Genomic DNA, 20,049 nt, shown 5'->3' with positions numbered 1-20,049 from the left:
AAAATACATTAAATGATTTTTTTTAAAGATTTGTAAATGAGAAATAAGAAAGACTTAACTCATTTATATGTTGAATATTTAGAAGCTTTCTTGGGGGGAAAGCAACTGGTTGAACTGAAGTGATCTGAGTTTTAAAGCACAGATTTAGATGCCTCAGTCCATTTAAGCTGCTATAACAGAATCAGTTCAGTTCGGTTCAGTCGCTCCATCATGTCCAACTCGTCCATGTGACCCCATGGACTGCAACATGCCAGGCTTCCCTGTCTATCACCAACTCCCAGAGCTTGCTCGAACTCATGTCCATCGAGTCAGTGATGCCATCCAGCCATCTCATCCTCTGTCATCCCCTTCTCCTCCTGCCTTCAATCATTCCCAGCATCAGGGTCTTTGCCAATGAGTCAGTTCTTTGCATCAGGTGACCAAAGTATAACAGAATACCATAGCTTAAAAATAGCAAAAATGTATTCCTCCCGGACTAGTGCCTAGGAAATCTAAGATCAGGGTGCTGGCATCAGGGTGTCTAGTGCAGGTCAACTTCCTGGCTCACAGACGGCTGCCTTCTTGGATTGTCACATGGCAGAAGGGAGGAGGAGCTCTTCAGAACTTCTCTCAGTAGAGCCCTAATCCTATTCTTGAGGGCTCTGCCCTCAACCTTTTCACTTCCCCAAATCTCCGCCTCCTAACATTATGCATCAGGGGTTAGAAATTCAACATATGAGTTTCAGGGGGACACCAGTGTACGATAGTGGATAAATCACTTCGTATGTGTGTGCGCGCATGTTCGTGTACTTGCACATGTGTTATTCACTTCCTCTACAAAACTCTCCTTGGAAATTTCACTTGCAGGTTTGCTTACTATGAATTTTCTATACACTTGAGGATTAAAATGTCCCTGTTTGGTTTTGCTTCCCTGTTGCTTTCCCAAGTACCTGGGTGTTTGCCACTTCTGCTATGAAAGCATTAGAAAGCTGGTGCTAATGCAGATAATTCAAATACTGGCTGCATATTTTCAAGTGTATTGTTTTGGAGAAGTTTGAAGGTCAAGGGTCAGTATACGCTAACATTTGTGACCCTGTGGACCGTAGCCCTCCAGGCCCTTCTGTCCATGGGATTCTCTAGGCGAGAATACTGGAGTGGATTGCCATGACCTCCTCCAGGAGATCTTCCCCACACAGGAATCGAACCCATGTCTTAGATGTTTATATGTTGCTATTTATAATAGAGAAGATCAAGAAGCAAGCAAACTGTAGCAATCAGAGAATTAATATTAAATATACTATGGCACATCATTTCATTAGAATTTATATAGCAACTGAAAAGGATAAATATGGAGGCTTTGAAGGCTTTAAAAAGTATTCATCAGCCCACAATTAATGAAAAACAGGGAAAATGTTTGGCTTCTGGATTTGAGTGCCAGCTCTCGTGTGAATTATCTGACTCCACGGATTAAATCAGGCATCTCAGGCAGGGGATGGTCACTCTTCTAAACTCAGTGTCCTCATATCTATATGGTACTTACCTCATGGGGCTATTGAAAAATCAAATGAGGTAATTCACATGAAGCGCTCAGCACAATGCCAAATGCAAAACAAGCCCCCCTAAAAGAATCATACCTAAATATTATCATTGTAACTATGGTCATTTTTTTCTATCAACATTAAAGGTTAGAAGAGAGCATGAGAAAAAAGTGGGATAAAGTTCTTAAGAAGGATAATGGAATGAGTGAATATGTTATTTTGGAGCATTTCCCTTTGTAATGTTTTATATGTTGGGGACATTTTAGAAAACGTATTTCTCCGTCCCGATGCCTCCCAGGGGTTAAGTCCTCCTATCAGAGGTCCTCCTCTTTCCATCAGCTAGAAAGCCGCATTTCTCAACCCTGCCACAGCTCTCAGAATGCAAGCGTTAAGCCTGGGAGTCCACCACACAGATTCTAAATGGACCAATTGTATCTTCATCCTTTCCACAGCTGTTTTTGGAGAAGCTGCTGTTCTTAGATGCCTGATTATCCCACACCTGTGAGGATATGAGATCGCTCCCTGAGAACCAAATCATGGTTGAAATTTCTGATGTCAGAGGGTCTTTTAAAAAATGGGATGGCTTAGCATTTCCTCAGAATGCCGCATTCACGGGAGGGGTCTTCCACCTGACCTGTCAGGAACAATGTGTCTTTCAGGCTGCGGCTGCAGTGAATGGGACGCTCTGAACCTCCTCTCTTTAGGGTTATTATTCCGAAATCCTCATTGTAGGCAATGCCCTCTTGGCAGCTGGACAGTAAAATGCATCTTTCTATCAATTCAGTCTCTTTACTTTTTTTTTTTTTTTTGATAGCTGATTGGCTAAAGAAGTAAAAAGCCAGCAGAGCTACATTTTATTTCAGTGCACCTGCATTATTTATGCTGTCAGAAACTCAAGGCAAGAGGCTGAAACCGTGATTATTATTAGGCTTGGGAACTGCAAAGACAGGCAAAAGAGACTTTTCTTTTAATGTGGGTGGCAGGGAAATAAAATGACAATCCAGAAAGTACAAATTCTAAGGCATGAACTCTAAAAACAATCTGCCAATTAACTGCGAAGAGGATGGCATCTTAATTAAGCACTGCCCAGGCTTCGCGGGGCTCGTCCACTTGCCACTCCAGTTCGGAGGGAAAGGTTGATTCCTTAGAGCCTCCTTGTAGAGCCTTCCCAGGAGGAAGAACAAGATACTTCCATGCTGGTTGTTGTTTAGTCACTAAGTCGTGTCTGACTCTTTTGCAGCTCCATGGACTGTAGCCCACCAGGCTTCTCTGTCCATAGAATTTTCCAGGCAAGAATACTGGGTTGCTATTTCCTTCTCCAAGGCATCTTCCCAACCCAGGGATCGAACCCAGGTGTCTTGCATTGGCAGGTGGATTCTTTACTACTGAGCCACTGGGCAAGCTCTTCTATCCTGGTACATGAATCCTTATGAGAAGTGCTGTTTGAGCTTGACCAAGGAATTGGAGCTGCTGGCAGTGGGGAGAAAGGTGGGGACATCCTCAAAGCTTCTATGGTTGAATGATGAAAACAGCATCTTCTGATTTTGAAATGGACAGAGACTTTCTGGAGACCAGGCCACGAAGAGACCAGGAATGTGCAAATATAGTTTATCAGATGTTTTTCCTGGTGGCTCAGACAGTAAAGCATCTGCCTGCAATGTGGGAGACCCAGGTTCAATCCCTGGGTCGGGAAGATCCCCTGGAGAAGGAAATGACACCCCACTCCAGTACTCTTGCCTGGAAAATCCCATGGATGGAGGAGCCTGGTGGGCTACAGTCCACAGGGTTACAAAGAATTGGACACAACTGAGCAATTTCACTTTATTTGAGTATAGTCACTCAATTATCTCCAAGTCTACATTTTCATGCAGTAAAAATGGGCCAGCAGCTGAAATATGGGGAAGAGTGTGGGGTCCTCTGTGTAATGGACAGATTTTTACCCTGAAGCCTAATCCTGAGACTTTTCTGGGGTTCAATCTGGACAAATCCTATAATTAGAGACATTCTAAAGCTGTCTGCTGCTGCTGCTGCTGCTGCTAAGTCGCTTCAGTCGTGTCCGACTCTTCGCGACCCCATGGACTGCAGCCTACCAGGCTCCTCTGTCCATGGGATTTTTTAAGCAAGAGTACTGGAGTGGGTGCCATCGCCTTCTCCAAAAGCTGTCTAGTGTCTGCAGATTAACAGATCTGTTGAAGATGATTGCTTGATGATATGTAACCTGGGGGCCATTTGCATAAGGTTTTTTGTGCTGATAGAAGATACATACTCTGCATAATCATACTCTGTATACCTTCAGAATCAGGAATTAAAAAAAAAAAACATTACTTTAAAAACATTTCATCGGTCTTTGTATTAGAACTCAGATGAACCTAGGACCCAGTCTGCCACCTGTTAACCGTTACCTGATTACATAGATTTACAAAGCCCTCCTTAAACTGCGCATGACCAGCTCACTCATTGTGTGCCACTTGCTTCTCTTAGTGCTCTGCATCCTGGCCTCTTTTTCAGTTCCTAAAACATGCCATGCACCCTCCCACCTCAGAGGTTTTAAACCCACTTTTTTCTCTGCTCAGTGAACTGACTTGCTCCCAGCTCCTCAACGACTCACTCTTTCTTCTTCACTCAAGGGTCATATCTTCTGAGACCTTTTCTGTGGACTCCCAGACTGTGTTAGGTCCTCCGTGGCGGGCACCATGTAGCTCTCCTTCTGTATCACTCGTTATTTACTGAAGGTTGTAATTATTCAGTAGCTATAAACTCCAGGAGACCAGAGTCTGAGTCTTTCTTATTCATTGCTATTCCCCTGACACACAGAGAGAGCACTCATTGAAGACTGTTAGGTGAGTAAGTGAGTGAAAGTGAATAACGAGCGAATGAATGCAGATATTATGGATATCTAGGCCAGATATCAGTGAATCTAGATAAAAAGTCTTTTCCATCTTGAGGAATCAGTGACACTAATTCTGTGAAGGACAAAGATGTGCTGATGATGTTTATATTAGACCTCAGTGGCTCCAAAAGATCGAAAATCCATTCAAGCCGGCGAGGCAAAAAGAGAAGTTATTCATTCGCTATTGAGATGCTCATAGACCCCAAGGAGTCTGGAGGAACTGGAGAGGCCTGTGGAGCTCAGACACTCAGCCGGGACTCGTGCTGTAGGACTCAGACTCCAAGCCCCTCATCCTTGTTTAGAAGTTTCCACTCTTACTCATTCCCACGCGAACAGCCTTAATGAGTCAGGAATCTTCGTTTCATCTTGACTTCATGATTCTCCTCCTTTGGGGAGGGTCGCCTCAATCTCCCTGCCCTCTGCCAAATTGCTTCTCTACTCCCATTCCGGTTTAAGCTCTCTTTACTGGCAATTGAGTGTTTCATGGTGAAATTCCTCATAACAAAATTTCTTGGAGAAAAGGCCAATGCCAGATCTTGATGCTCCAGAAAGTTCTCTGAGTCCCTCCAGCCCTGGCACAAGTTTACCCAGCACTGTGGGCTCCCACTTCTATTTGGTGAGGTTACTGATCTCACGACTGAGCCCTGAGGATGCTGACAACCATACACTGTGGGAAACTCAATCATTGAACATCTCATTTTACATGTTAAAAAAAAAAATCAAGGCCCTAAAAGCTCTGGCAATGAGCTTAACCCTCAGGCTGTGGTCAGGTGGTCAGGAGCCGCATCCCTGGGGTCTCTATGCAGCGCCATTTCAATGATCACACTGCCTCTTCAGAGAGATCTTACTTTTGGTTCTTTGGTTGGTATCAAAATATATGAAAAATGTTTTTGCTTTCCACAGATAAGAGTACAGGAAATTAAAACATCCTCAAGGCAGGTTTAACAGGACAGACCTCCAGGATAGCTTTGGATATAAAACACCCCATTCCAATGGACAGGTACACACTGCTATATCTAAAACGGATAACCAACAAGGACCTGCGGTACAGCACAGAGATCTCTGCTTAATGCGATGCGGCAGTCTGGAGGGGAGGGGAGTCTGGGGGAGAATGGATACATGTGTATGTGTGGTCCCTTCCCTGTTCCCCTGAAACTATCACCACATTGTTAATCAGCTGTATCCCAATAGAAAACTAAAAGTTTTTATAAAAACCAAAACCATCCCATTCCACTCAGCCAGAGGATACACTCTTTCCTGCAATGCTGAGCTACATCTTACTTGTAGATGACAGCAAGAGAGCAGTGTGGTCCCTCAGTTTCTTTTCTTGCTTGTTGTTTAGAACATTCTTTGACTTGAACATCAACCCAGTCCTTGAAAATATTGTTATTGCAATTGAAGTCGTTTTATAGATGGAAATCCTGGAATCAGAGGACTTGATGGAAAGGCAGCCCTTGGCCTTCTGGAATGTATGATGTGAAGATATTGCCATAGATTTTCTGGTAGTGGGTTTGCTCCTAGCTGGGAAGGACAGTTCCCCCCGCTGAAGCTCTGTAGTACTTTGCTGTGCTTCTCTTGGGATATTTGCTTTCTCCCTTTCTCTGTCCTGCTAGCTGCTTGAGGCTGGATTCATTTTCATTTCTCCTGCAAAGTTATACTTGGGAGACATGCCCAGTACACACCTGTTGCCTGTATTAGTTTTCTATTGCTGCTATGAAAAATTATCCCCATCTTAGTGGCTAAAACAATACACGTTTATTATCTATCAGTTCTGGAGGTAAGAAATCTAAATGGGTCTCACTAGGCTATGCTCAAGATGTAGGCAGGGCTGTGTCCCCGTTTATAGGCTCTAGGAGTGGATTCGCTTCTCTTAGTCCATTCAGGCTGCTGTAACAAAAATACCATAAACCAGCTGGCTAATAAACAACAGAAATTTATTGCTCACAGTTCTGGAGCCTGGAAGTCCAAGATCAGGGTGCTATCATGATCAGGTGAAGGTCCTTTTCTAGGTCATAGATCTCTCATTGTGTCCTCATGTGGTGGAAGGGCCAAGCAAGCTCTCTGGGACCTCTTTTATAAGCACCTCATACCATTCACGGAGAAGGCAATGGCACCCCAGTCCAGTACTCTTGCCTGGAAAATCCTACGGATGGAGGAACCTGGTAGGCTGCAGTCCATGGGGTCTCGAAGAGTTGGACACAACTGAGCGACTTCACTTTCCCTTTTAACTTTCATGCATTGTAGAAGGAAATGGCAACCCACTCCAGTGTTCTTGCCTGGAGAATCTCAGGGACGGGGGAGTCTGGTGGGCTCCCGTCTATGGGGTCACACAGAGTCGGACACGACTGAGATGACTTAGCAGCATACCATTCATGAAGGCTCCACTCTCAAGACCTAAACAATCCCCAAAGACCCTACTTCCTAATACTATTACATTAATGGTTAGGTTCTCAACATACAGATTTTAGGAGGATGCAAATATTTAGATGTAGCAATTTCCTTTCCTTTCCCAGCTCCTAAAGGAAGATTGATTGATTCATGGCCCTTTCTCCATCTTCAAAGCCAGCAACATTCGGCCAAGAACTTTCCATGCGGCCATCTTTCTACCATTCTCTTCCACTTTTAAGGACTTTCATAATTACATTGGTGTCACTAGATATTCCAGAATAATCTCCTTATATTAAAGTGAGCTGATTGGCAACCTTAATTCACCACTGACACATGGGATAACAAGTTCAGAGCTTTCTGGGATTAAAGCAGGGACACCTCAGGAGCAGCGGAGGAGAGCATTAATTATATGGCCCAAACATGATAACTGAAATCAGTAGCCTATTAGAGCAAAAGTCAAGAAGATGGCAGTCTCCTTGAGACAAATGTCTTTTTGAAAAGTTGTAATAAATTGTTCTTTTGTCTGACTCTTTGTGACCGACTCTTTGTCCAAGTCTTTGCATGGACTGTAGTCCGCCAGGCTCCTCTGTCCTCCAGGCAAGAATACTGGAGTGGGTAGCCACTCCCTTCTCCAGGAGTTCTTCCGACCCAGGGATTGAACCCGGGTCTCCTGCATTGCAGGCGGATTCTTTACTGTCTGAACCACCAGGGAAGCCCCCTTTCCATAACTGAATTGCCTTTTATATTCACCAGGGAAGGTAGTTATGCTTCGAATGTCCTAGTTAATTATTTTGTACATTAGGATTTATATACATTTGATTTTATTAAAGCAAGATTCACATCTTTTACATTGTTAACACATTTGTTTTCTATTAAGTCTGTGTGAGGGTTATTATGGAAGAGTTTTCACATTAATAAAAGGACTAGGAATTTGCCATTTTTGAAGTATATGATGCAGGTGTTTTTAGGGATGGATTTTTTAGAAGAGAAGCTAATGGCAAGTTTAATCCTATTTTCCCTCTTTTATATAAAATGAATAACTTAATAGGCTAACTATGATTCTATACTGTGGTTTTTCAGTTCAGTTCAGTTCAGTTCAGTCACTCAGTCATGTCCGACTCTTTGTGACCCCATGAATCACAGCACGCCAGGCCTCCCTGTCCATCACCAGCTCCCGGAGTTTACTCAGACTCATGTCCATTGAGTCGGTGATGCCATCCAGCCATCTCATCCTCTGTCATTCCCTTCTCCTCCTGCTCCCAATCCCTCCCAGCATCAGGGTCTTTTCCAATGAGTCAACTCTTCGCATGAGGTGGCCAAAGTACTGGAGTTTCAGCTTTAGCATTATTCCTTCCAAAGAAATCCCAGGACTGATCTCCTTCAGAATGGACTGGTTGGATCTCCAAGGTTTTTAACTGTCACTAAATGCTATTAAGTGGAAATATAGACTATGAAAATATAAATGCAAATTCATAGTTCTCTTGATGTTAAGAGTTATTGTAATTTACTTACTAAGGAATTCCATGTAAATCAGAAATCACTTCATGTAAGTATTCTTTAGACAGCATAAACAGGGTAAAATGGACCCTAATTAGCACATTTCTTAATTATTCTTCCTAATTGTGAAATTTAGCTCTCTCTTTAGCTATTTCAGAGGCACTACTAAACTACTAAAGCATCACTATTTACACCACCCTGCAAGGTCATTAGTTATCGCTGTTTCACAGATTATCAAACGAAGACTCAGAAAGGTTAAGTAAGTTGTCCAAAGTCACAGAGATGAAAAGTCATATTTGGGGAGCCCACAATTAAATCTGAGTGTACCCGATTCCAAAGTTCATACACTTTCGATTGCAATGCACCAGGAATCCTTGATGTTCACATTTTGGACGAAAACTCAGCAAAATGTTTGACTTGTGGTTGCAGATAAATTTCAGGACTGATGCCATATTCTTCTTTATAGGAATTGCATTTCAACATAAGCACCACAAGAAAGCATCTAGATTCCTCATGCTTTAGAGTTTATTTCTTTAACTCTTGACAGTAAGAAGGAATATAATCCTTAATCCTTGATGATCTGTAAAAGTCAGGTTTATAAATGTGCAAGAGAGTCTGACAGCAAAGACAGTTATGGTTCTGAGAGAGAGAGTCTTGATCACTCAGTCGTGCCCGACTCTTTGCAACCCCATGGACTGTGGCCCACCAGGCTCCTCTGTTCATGGGGTTTCCCAGGCAAGAATACTGGAGTGGGTTGCCATGCCCTTCTCCAGGGGATCTTCTCGACCCAGAGAACAAACCTAGATCTCCTGCATTGCAGGCAGATTCTTTACCATCTGTGCCACCAGAGAAATAGTGCATGTAAATTTTGGTATATTACATTTTTGTTGTTCAGTTCAAAATATTTCTACATTGGAATGTAAATCTTTTTAATTCATGGATTATTTAGAAATGTATTGTTTGGTTTCCATTTATAGATTTTCTATTTGTCTTTTTAATATTGAGTCCTAGCTTTGTTCCCCTGAGTACACAGAGTACAAAGAGTATACTCTGTGATTTTTGATAATTTATAATGTGTTGGAAAAAACTCCTGTGGCCAGCATATAGTCAATATTGTTAAATATATTTGAGAGGAAAAGTTGTGTATTTTGTAATTTTTAAGATTATCATTCATCATGTGTTGTCAATTAACTGCATCAATTAATTGTATCATTAAAGCATTCTTTATCTCTACCTTCTTTCATTACTTATTCTATAAGTTATTGAGTAAATGTGTGGAGTAAAGAGTTAGAATTTTTGTATTAATATAGTCTGATGTTTGTTGCTTTTTAATTGGAATATTTAGTCAGTTTATATATTATAGTACTCATAATAATTATTGAAATGTGTTTATGATCAACTCTTCAATGTTACTATTTCTTCCTATTTATCCTATCATTTTCTCTTCTCTCCCACCTTTTTTTTTTTTTTTGCTTCTTTTGGGAATCAAGTAATTTTAAAAATTATTTTCCTGCTGTATTAGTTTGTTAGCTATACATCCTTTTGTTAATCTTTTAATGGATACTACAAGGATTACATTGTGCACCTTACCTTATTAGAGACTATTATTAATTAGGACGGGCTTCCCAGATGGCGCTAGTGGTAAAGAACCCACCTGCCAATGCAATGAAGTGTGGGTTCAATCCCTGGGTTGGGAAGATCCCCTGGAGTAGAGAATTGCAACCCACTCCAGTATTCTTGCCTGGAGAATTCCATGGACAGAGGAGCCTGGCAAGCTACAGTCCATGGGGTCACAAAGAATTTAACATGACTGAATCGACTTAGCATGTATGCACATTAATTAGGATTTTGACCAGAATATAAGAATTTTAGAAAACTTTGATTCTCATCTTCTCTTACCTTTTGTGCTAATGTTGCCCTATATTTTGAATCTATACACGTTAACCCCTATAATACATTGGGGTTTATAAAGTTAGTCCAGGTTCGATGCATGATACTGGATGCTTGGGGCTGGTGCACTGGGACGACCCAGAGGGAGGGTATGGGGAGGGAGGAGGGAGGAGGGCTCAGGATGGGGAACACAGGTATACCTGTGGCGGAAAAATAAAATAAAATAAAATAAAGAAAAGGATACATTTCTTCTCCTCATTTAAAAAAAAAAAAAGAGAGAGAAAAAAAGTTAGTATTCATTTAAATTCATACATCTGCCCTTTCTATATCCCTATATTTCCATATAGGATCATTTTTCTTCTGCTTAAACAATGCTTCAGAAATGTATGTAACCCTATTGAAACAATACCCTCAGTTTTTGACTGAAATGTCTTATGTCACTTTCATTTAAAATTTTAAATTAAACTTTTATTTTGAGATAAGTGTAGATTCTCATGCAGTTGTGAGCAACAATACAGAAAGAACCCATATGCTCTCTCTTTGCTTTCCCCCTAAAGGTAATATCTTGCAAAGCTGTAGTAGAGTGTTACAACCAGGATATTGACATTAACACAATCAAGATACACAAAGTTTGTCTCTCCAGTTTTGAGAATGCTAGGAGTCCTGTACTACTTGGGGATTATCAAGTAGTTGAGGGAAAACATAACAGAAAATGTGGAGATTGTTTGGCTTATATCAATATATTTTCTTTTTATCTGAGATCTTGGTACTTAAAGATTTTGCTGCCTTTTCTACTCTTTGATGCCTTCCAGTCACTTTAAAAAAAAAATCTATCCATTATTATCTCAGTGAGGATATTAGTTTGAACACAAAAAACTTCTTTATACTGTGAAACAAAAATTACTGAAGCCTGTGAGACCCAAACATTTGCTTCAGTTAGGACTATAAAAGTTGGGGTGATTTTATTCAGGATATTTTCAGTATTTTACTTTGCCCATTTTCCTTGATTCAAGTCTTCTGGATTAAGCTTTCTTGGCATATTACTCCTTGTGTTGCGTGTGTTAGCTCAGTTGTGTCCAGCTCTTTGAGACCCCGTGGACTGTAGGCTGCCAGGCTCCTCTGTCCATGGGGACTCTCCAGGCAAGAATACTGGAGTGGGTAGCCATTCCCTTCTCTAGGTGGTCTTCCCGACCCAGGGATTGAACCTGTGTTTCCTGCATCAAGGCAGATTCTTTACTGTCTGAACCACCAGGGAAGCCCATATTACTCCTTAGGCCAAAGCTAAATTAAGATAAGCAGAGTTCTCAAGTGCAAAAAAGATCAGTTGGGCTTCCCCCAATCATAAGAAATTAAAAATAAAACAACCCCCAAGTATAAAATAGCCAAAAGAAATAATCCAATGCTTTTCAAAAATATATCAAATGTAAATTATCTCCAAAATCTATGGAGCTAGGTTTCCTGGTGTAGATACTGACTCTGCCACGTACTAGACAGGCAAGTTATTTAACTGCTTTATGCTTAAGTTTCTTTAGTTTTGAAATGTGGAAAAGAATACCTCCTACCTCATAGTTATTATACTGAATGATTTAATACACCTATAGCACTTAGAAAGATATTCCGGATATAGTGGGTGCTCAACTGATCAGTTAATGTAAAAGATTACCCAATATCAACAGCAATAGCCATAAAATACATCAGTGTATAACTTATGTGCACTTATAATAAACATGATTTAGTAGGGATAAATTTGATTTACTTGACAAATTTACTTAAACTCATTCATTGCTAGAAAATTTTGTGATTAGTCAGTATTTTTTCTTCCTCCTTTGGCCTTTTTTGGGGGTTGAAAGGAGGCTCTCCTTTGTTAGCAGAAAGAAAAAAAGAACTATTTCTTTCTCTGCATTTATTTCCCAGTAGAGGAAGTTTCCTGGGTAGCTCAGCTGGTAAAGAATCCACCTGCAATGCAGGAGACCTGGACTTGATCCCTGGGCTGGGGAGATCCCCTGGAGGAGGGCATGGCAACCCACTCTGGTATTCTTCCCTGGAGAATCCCCATGGACAGAGGACCCTGGTGGGCTACAGTCCATGGGGTCGCAAAGAGTCCAACGTGACTAAGCACAGAGGCGTCACCAACATTTATTGAGCACACATGGTGTTGTGGGCCCTAGGCTAACCACAGAGTTGTAGAGACGAGTAAGATTCATCTTTTTCCTGAAGGTCTTTATAAACTTATCAGAATCAGACAGATAAATAAGAATTGATATACCTTGAGCCACTTACCCTGAGGCAGGGTGTCAGAAATTTAGAACACCTTAACTTTGTAATCCTCATAACCACCTTAGGATGTAGGCATTGAGTAACTTGCCCAGATGAGGTTTGAACCCAATGCTTCTAAAAACTTTGAAAAGTGGGAAGGTCTATGGCCTTCCCACTAATGTTGAGATAGTGACACAGCAACACTTCTACCTAGAAATAAAAGGCTAATTATAGTTGTCTACTCATGGTCTAAACCACCTGTTAATTCAAGTGTGTGAACCCAAGTTAGACTGCTTGTTTAGTGGCATTTACCAGTTATTTCCGGCAAAGTGGTCAAACTAATAATAGGCAACTTTGACATTCATATAGCAAGTGAAAGCTATGGTGCAGTGCTATTTTGGAAGGGGTATTTTTAAATTCAGTGAATCATGTTCACCTAAAAAAATGAGTTTTTGTTTAAAAAAGAAAATGACTCATATTCTCTTCAACATGGTGGGTTGTGTTGGAGAAGGCCCTCATGTGTATTTCCTATGATATTTTCAACTACATTTGGATTAATTAGCCAGACTGGTAGCAACCTGGGGTTTCCCAAGTGGCGCTAGTGGTAAAGGACCCGCCTGCCAATGCAGGAGACAAAAGAGACGCGGGTTTGATCCCTGGGTCAGGAAGATCCCCTGGAGGAGGGTATGGCAACCCACTGCAGTATTCTTTCCTGGAGAATCCCATGGACAGAGGAGCTTGCCAGGCTAGAGGCCATCGCATCACAAAGAGTCTGACATGACAGAAGCGACTTAGCATGCATGCGTGACGATTTTAGACTTTCTGGTGGCCTAGATGATAAAGAAACTGCCTGCAATGCAGGAGAGCCGGGTTCAATCCTTGGATCAGGAAGATCCCCTGGAGAAGAAAATTCACTCCAGTATTCTTGCCTGGGGAATTCAACGGACAGAGGACCCCGGCAGGCTACAGTCCACGGGGTCGCAAAGAATCAGACATGACTAAGCGAACAACACTTTCACTGAGCTCCAAAGAGATCACTACCACAATTTCAACCCTGCAGAAGACCAGTAACTTACTTTGCTGTAAGAGGAATCTCTAATTCTAGATGATTTCCAAAGGTAAATCAGTGATGGCAGGTTGGAAGCATGTTACAGAGAAAAGAATGACAACTATCCACTTTTCATTTGGAAGGTCAGTCCACTGATAATTTTAACTTACAATGAGTGCCTAAGTCAGTATACAATAAAGTATTCTAAATCTTAAAAGACTTAGAAATATAGAAAATTCAAAATGAAAAAGTGTGGGTATTGGTTAAATCTTAAACTAATTTAAGGCCAGAATTTTAGGAATTTTTAGAACTGGTAACTTGTTTCAGAGGACATCACCTATAGGCAAACTGTGGTACTGCAGTCTGCATAAAGGAAGTGCTGATCAGGCAGCTGTGGATTAAAGCAAGCCGTTCAGAGCACATGGGGCCCTAGAAGTCTAGAAGGAAATGCTTTCTTTCCTCTCCTCCCACTCCCCTCATTGCTGTGATGTGCATTTCTGACAGAAAACCAGAACCCTCCACTGGAACAAAGCACAAATTTGTGAATTGTGACTGCAGCCTAAATCTGCCATTGGTGCAACATCCTGAGGCATTGAGATAGACCTTGGAATCAATGAGCCAATGGTCCTGGTGCTAATAGGTACATTTTCCGCTGTCATTATCTGAAATGCAAGGGGGAGCTTTCCTTGCAGCATTACACTTTAATGTTACTTTTGCAGTGCTATAGCTAATAATAGCATCAGGAAGCTATCTTTTCAAATAAAAATGTATCTTTTCTCCCAGTTGGGGCTAGGACAGAAGTAAAGGAAGAGGGAGATGGGACAGGAGGATTCTATGGTCAGACAATTTGAACATTAGTCTTATTGTTCTAGAAGCAATTCCTGACTGGAACCGAAGAAATTTCATTCTTTTGCAGTGACATAAATGTAATCTGCTCAGCTGGCTTAACTTCCACTTGTATTTTGTAGCACCCTAGTCTTTTTTTTTTTTTTTCTCCTGTTTAAAGAAGCCAGACTAGATATCCCAATAACTCTAGCATGGGAAGATCCTTCAGGTTTTGAGAGCAGTCTTTTCTCCTTGCCTTTTAATCTCTTTCCTCTTTGAATGTGTATGTATTTTCTGAATGTATTTTTCAGAAGAACTTCCTCTGGATTTCATTTCATTTTATTGAATGGACTTCCTGTTAATTAAAAGGGAGAAGGAACTGGGAAATAAGCCCTTGTGTGTGGTATTAGAAGTAAGTGAGGCTGGTCCTAAGGGAAACGAAGCTGAAGTTAGAAAACAAGCAGGGCGGTCCTTTTCTTCTGCTGTCCTGGACTTTCACTGAGGTTTGTGTTTGGGGACACTTACCCATTTTTTTCCATGCTGAGTCCCAAGGGGACGTGGACAAGAGTGTTTTGAAGGGGAGAATTTGGCAACTGTATGGTGACCCCTAAAGTAAAAGTCCCAAAAAAGTTTTCAGTGTCAAGTATTTTAAAGCAGCACTGCTCTGAAGCTCTTTCAGTGGTTCATTCCTGCGTAGACAGTTCACAATGTACGGATCCCGAATTCATCTCACCTGACTCCCCATCCCAGTTGATGTGAGGCTCATCAGACTCGGATCTGACTCAGGGCCACCACACCCCATGTTTCTCCTCTGTCTTGCCATGACCAGCATGGTCTCAGTACAAGGATGTGGATTCTTAGATCATTTTAAAAATATCTTTTCTTCCAGCTCCCTTTTGAGCTTCAGTTTTTATTCCATTTACTGATGAACAGATTTAATTAGCTTGGAATACTACTCCCAGAATTTCTCAGTTCTTTCCTTCTGTTCTACAGAGAGAGAGAGAGCCACGAGCTTCACGCTGGTAACGGTGGGACTAGTAGGACTCGAGAGGGGCATGCCTTTTCCTGCCGAGAACTGTAAGGAACAGACCCCCACAGCCCTGAAGAGGAAAGTTGCAGGCACTTTGCAGTCACCACTTCAAGGGCTGAGGTTGTCGGGGAGCTGTCCGTGATGGGTGGTGGGGTGTGCACACAGACACACACACGCACTCACACACACATACACACCGCAGTGACAGATGACCTATTGAAATAATTTCAGAGCTGTTCTGTGGTTGCTACGACAACCAATGCTCTCTTGGCTTTCATCTGGCCATGTGACAGGGACTTTGACGTCAGCTAGAGGCAGAGCCTGTGGCTGAGTCCGCACAGTCAAAGGCCTGTGAGAGGCTGGGTGGGTGCTGGCCGCTGCCGCTGCTCTCCACGCTGCTGCTTCTGCGTCCAGGGGCTGCGGAGCATGGACTGTTAAATCTTGCACTTCTGCTGTGTGAGGTAATCAGTTTGCTTTATATACAATAGTAAGATGTGTTTATAAATCACAGCGGCTTTCCCCTCTCTCTCACCTCTTACAAGTTTGTCTTCATGAGCAATTATTGTTGTACCCAGAGAAAAAAATGTGAAGCAGCTTCTACTTGTTCATTTGGGGCGGAATCTCTGGCATTTGGTTAAATTTGGATTCATGTTCTGGGAAGTAGGTTAAAATATAATCGCCTCCCGTGACATAGTTTAGAGATACAGACTTTGCAGCTTGAGCCAGATATTCCCCGTTGAATTCCAGGAATCTCCCCTTCAGTATTGTTTCGAGTTTAAAGACGCCAGCACAGCTTAGCAATAAGGGGCTAAGTTTGCCTTTTTATATATATGTATGTATTTGCTACCATATTCTGAATCAGCCTAGGATAGTTCGGAATGTGGTCTCTGTCTTGTTTGTAGCGTTCATAAGGAGCAACAATAGGCACAGTGGTAAAGAACGTTACAGTTTGAAACAAAAGTTGGGGGTTTTCTAGTAAATCAAGTATTCTGAAAATACCAGGGAAAACTGTCAACAGCTTCCTGTTTAGAGAAAAATACTCCGGACTGTGCCAAGGAAGTTGGGGTGGGACCCCTGACATGTGCACATGCCGTTGCTTTTTGGTTGTTTGAGCAAACGTGCACATTTGCAGTATCTTCCTCTGAAAATTCAGCTGTGAAAAGGAAAGTGTTGGATGGTCTTCACTAAGGCATCATGTAAGCTATTTTTGTACTTCAAAATTGAAATAATTACCTAGAGAAGAAAGCAATAGCCCTAAAACTAAATTATCATGGGTAGATCTACTTTAATTCAAACACAGATAAAAATAGTCACCAAAAATTGTTCTAGTTCTTCAATGAGTAATTTGATAACTGTGATTAATAAGGCTTTTTATCTCTATTCCTATAACAATATGTACTGCAAATTGGAGGAGGGGGGATTTGCGTTGCTGTAGTTCATTTCTTCCCCAGGTTGAGTAATTTTGAATTTTCTGTCATTGCATACAAGTTGGATGATGTTTGTAGCTTGTAATTCAAATAAAACCTCTGGTATTGAAGTTAATTGAAGCCTAGATTTATAGCCAGCTAGCTAAATCTTACAGATGTAACTGGAAAAAAAGAAAATTTTAGAGCACCACATTTAATATACCTACTGATGAATAGAAAATAATGATTTGACCATTTAAATGAAGAATACATATTTTATAATATGTAAGCTATATATCAATTTAATGCAAGAATAATATTGTTCTTTTCTATATTCTTTATTAGTTTCTGAATTCTGATCACCTTTATTTTACTCTTGGAGATGAATAAACAGTATTTAACTTCAAAAATAAGTTGTGAGTGTACAAATAATTTCTCAATAACTTTCAATGAGTGAATATTCATTTGACTTGCTGGCATTCGATATGTCTATTTTTGGCCAGAGACTCCATGGAGGATTTTCCAAAAAATCTAATGTGCTTACACTCCAGGCACAACTACTGAGGCATTATCTCATTGTTTAATTTGTCTCATAATAACTCAGAGGTCATATTCTTAACACTCCTAGAAATATGTTCATTGATTTGCAATGCTTCCAGTAAGTATGAATAGGACCAATAGCCAGCAGCACTGTCATTTAAAAGCAGTATCTTTGATGGGGTACTTTGATGTTAGCTTCTTTTACTCAAAATTAGGAATTATCATTAAAATTTTTCCAGGAAGCAATGATTTTCTTGATGCTCTCTATATGCTTTAGAGTTATAAAATAATTGTATTCAATGCCCTAATAAAACAGATTGGATTTCAGCAACACAAAATAAGTAAACAATTCAATGTTGATTGGCAAAATGTCAATGACAAAGTTTATCATTAGAAGAAAGCAGCCTTTCTAATAATAACGGAGATTCTTCAGAATCTACAGGTCTTTCCTTATGGCAAAATAAGGCGGGGGGAAAGACTCTCATCAGAATCATCTATTTACAGCATTGAGACTGTGTTGATTTCAGGTTAAGTTTGCTTCAACTTCAAAAGATACTAGCAAGGAATGATTTACTCTAGAAACCTGGATGTTGCATGTCAACTGCTTTCAGTTTTAGGGACTGTAACCTTTTGGATGTCATAGACCTTTTATCAGGCTGACAAAGCCTATAGGTTCTTTTTAGAGTGATGTTTTTAAATGCATAATAAAGTATGCAGGATTACAAAGGAAACTACTTTTATTGAAATACATTCACCAGATTTTTAAAAATTGTGAAATGTGTGTTGTTAATAATTCATTATTAAATAAACCAAATTGGCAGCAGTTATAATAACTACCATAATTGTGAAGCAGAAATGAGTGTAAAAGGTATTTTGAGATGGCTACAGTGACTGTAATAGGAAGTGAGAATATTTGTGACTTCTCTTGGCAACAAAATCACGGGACAGTGGTAGGTGGTTTGTGGCCTACATTTTAATTGAAAGATACTAAATTTCAGTTTGAGGTTGGTGAAACTAAAGATATAATATTTTTCCCATCCAAGTTCCTGGATCCTGTGAAGTCTGTCCACCTCTGAGTTAAATGATATGCAAGCTGGTGATGCTGAAAGGTCTTGGAACCGCACTGGACAAAACCCACACCACTGTTTCCATATCAGTTCCACCGCATCTGATTTTATTCTCTGAGTGTTGTGAATTTCACAATATTCTCTAATTTCCCTGTGAAAGGGATGGTATCCACAGAGTTACCAAACTGTAAATTTCTTTTGTTTTCCTCCTTAATCCTTAAGTAGTCTTATATACTTGAACTGACCTCCTGCCTGGTTAAATAGGGGTTAAGAGGGAAAACGTACAGTGTTAATACAATTTATACAAGTTAAAGCCATGGATCAAAGAAGTAAGACTATAGCTGTTTACAAAGGGACTTTTATCCAGTCAAAGAAAACAAGCAATAGTACTCAGATGAAGAATGCAGAATGTTATATGAAATAGATCGTAGCTGCAGGAATATTCTAGAAGATACTTTGTGTGCTCATGACAATTGAAATGAGCATTAGAGAACTTATGTCACTTTTCAGTTTGATATAAAGCACACACACATGTAAATTGATCAGTTGTAATGTAAATCTCAGTTACTCTGGATAGAGCCTGCAGGTTCACCTATCAGAGGTTCTTAGAACAGGACACAGTCAAAATGAAATAGGGAATGCTGACACTTCCCAAGTAATCTGAATGCAAAATCTTACTTGATTTATTGGATATTCAAGAACAATATAGGAGATATTAATATTATTGTTTAGAGTGACTTATATAAGAATTGCCTCATTTCCCATGTCACTCTTAATTTGCAGAAGATACTGCCTAATTTTCCTCCCCAACTAACTAGGTGCCTTTGCAGTTAGCTGGCTGCTGTCATGTATTATTGCGTTTCCAGCCGTGTGTTTAGTCCCAGCCATCCTTTCTGTTACATCAGCACCATCACCCTAGCCTAAGAAAATCGGAGCTATGACATTATGTACAAGCTGGTGTTTAAACTCAATCCAAATCCCTAACATGTGAAATGGATGCTTAGCAATGTTTCTTCATGTATTCTCAGGGGAATTAAAAAAGAGGATTTTCTCAAACATTCCTTATTCTTTGGACTAGGAAAGAACACCTGCTTTGGGGGCTTTGAGTCTCTGTGGCAATTTGATAAAGAAACTTGGAAAAAAGTCGAAAATCTCTGACTCCAGGCTGTACTGTTTGCTTCTTTCATGGCTGGTGTTTGAAATTTCAAGTTTAGAAAGGAATGTGCCATTATTTTTCATGAAATCAACCCTTATTTTAATGGTGCCCTGTGATGGAAACCCAACCAGAAATAGCATTCCAAAATATAGTATTTTTTATTGTTTCCAGAAGTGATGCCATGAAAGTTAATGCTCATTAACACATTGATATAAAAATTATATGATAAATATTTAAATTCACTGGAGCCACATACTTTAAACCCAAAGCAGTCTGTGCTTATTATTTTTGTAGTGAGGTTTAGGGATTTGGGGGACATATTTTTATAAATCCCTTTAATTAGAGACATAGCATCCCTTTAAAATTTAGTGGGCACTAATAGAAAACATAATATACTTACATTAAAGTTCAATATTTAATTTTCAAGAAAAGAAGGCTGTAGTCTGCAAGATATCCCAGCTGCTGCCTGTCCTAATGGGAGAATTGTCCATATTTTCTGAATTCTGTCCCAATGAGTGCATGTTCAGTCACTCAGTCAT

The 20,049-nt window shown here is 40.4% G+C and overlaps 1 protein-coding gene across 3 annotated transcripts in view; it reads left to right on the top strand.

The window, feature by feature from the left end:
- NCALD (neurocalcin delta) overlaps positions 1–20,049 on the top strand; it is a 466,586-nt gene that overhangs the window by 357,632 nt on the left and 88,905 nt on the right. Inside the window, exon 1 of one of the 3 annotated variants that reach the window (XM_070383065.1) lies at positions 15,673–15,802. The exons of the other annotated variants lie outside the window; for them this stretch is intronic. The gene's annotated coding sequence lies outside the window, so the exon portion shown is untranslated. Of the gene's footprint in view, positions 1–15,672; positions 15,803–20,049 lie in introns of those variants that run through there. 3 annotated transcript variants of the gene reach the window in all.

Source organism: Bos mutus, chromosome 14, assembly GCF_027580195.1.
Source record: "Bos mutus isolate GX-2022 chromosome 14, NWIPB_WYAK_1.1, whole genome shotgun sequence".
NCBI classification, from domain to species: domain Eukaryota; kingdom Metazoa; phylum Chordata; class Mammalia; order Artiodactyla; family Bovidae; genus Bos; species Bos mutus.
Note: the sequence above shows the minus strand (reverse complement) of the source record. Positions and strands in the feature narration are given on the sequence as shown.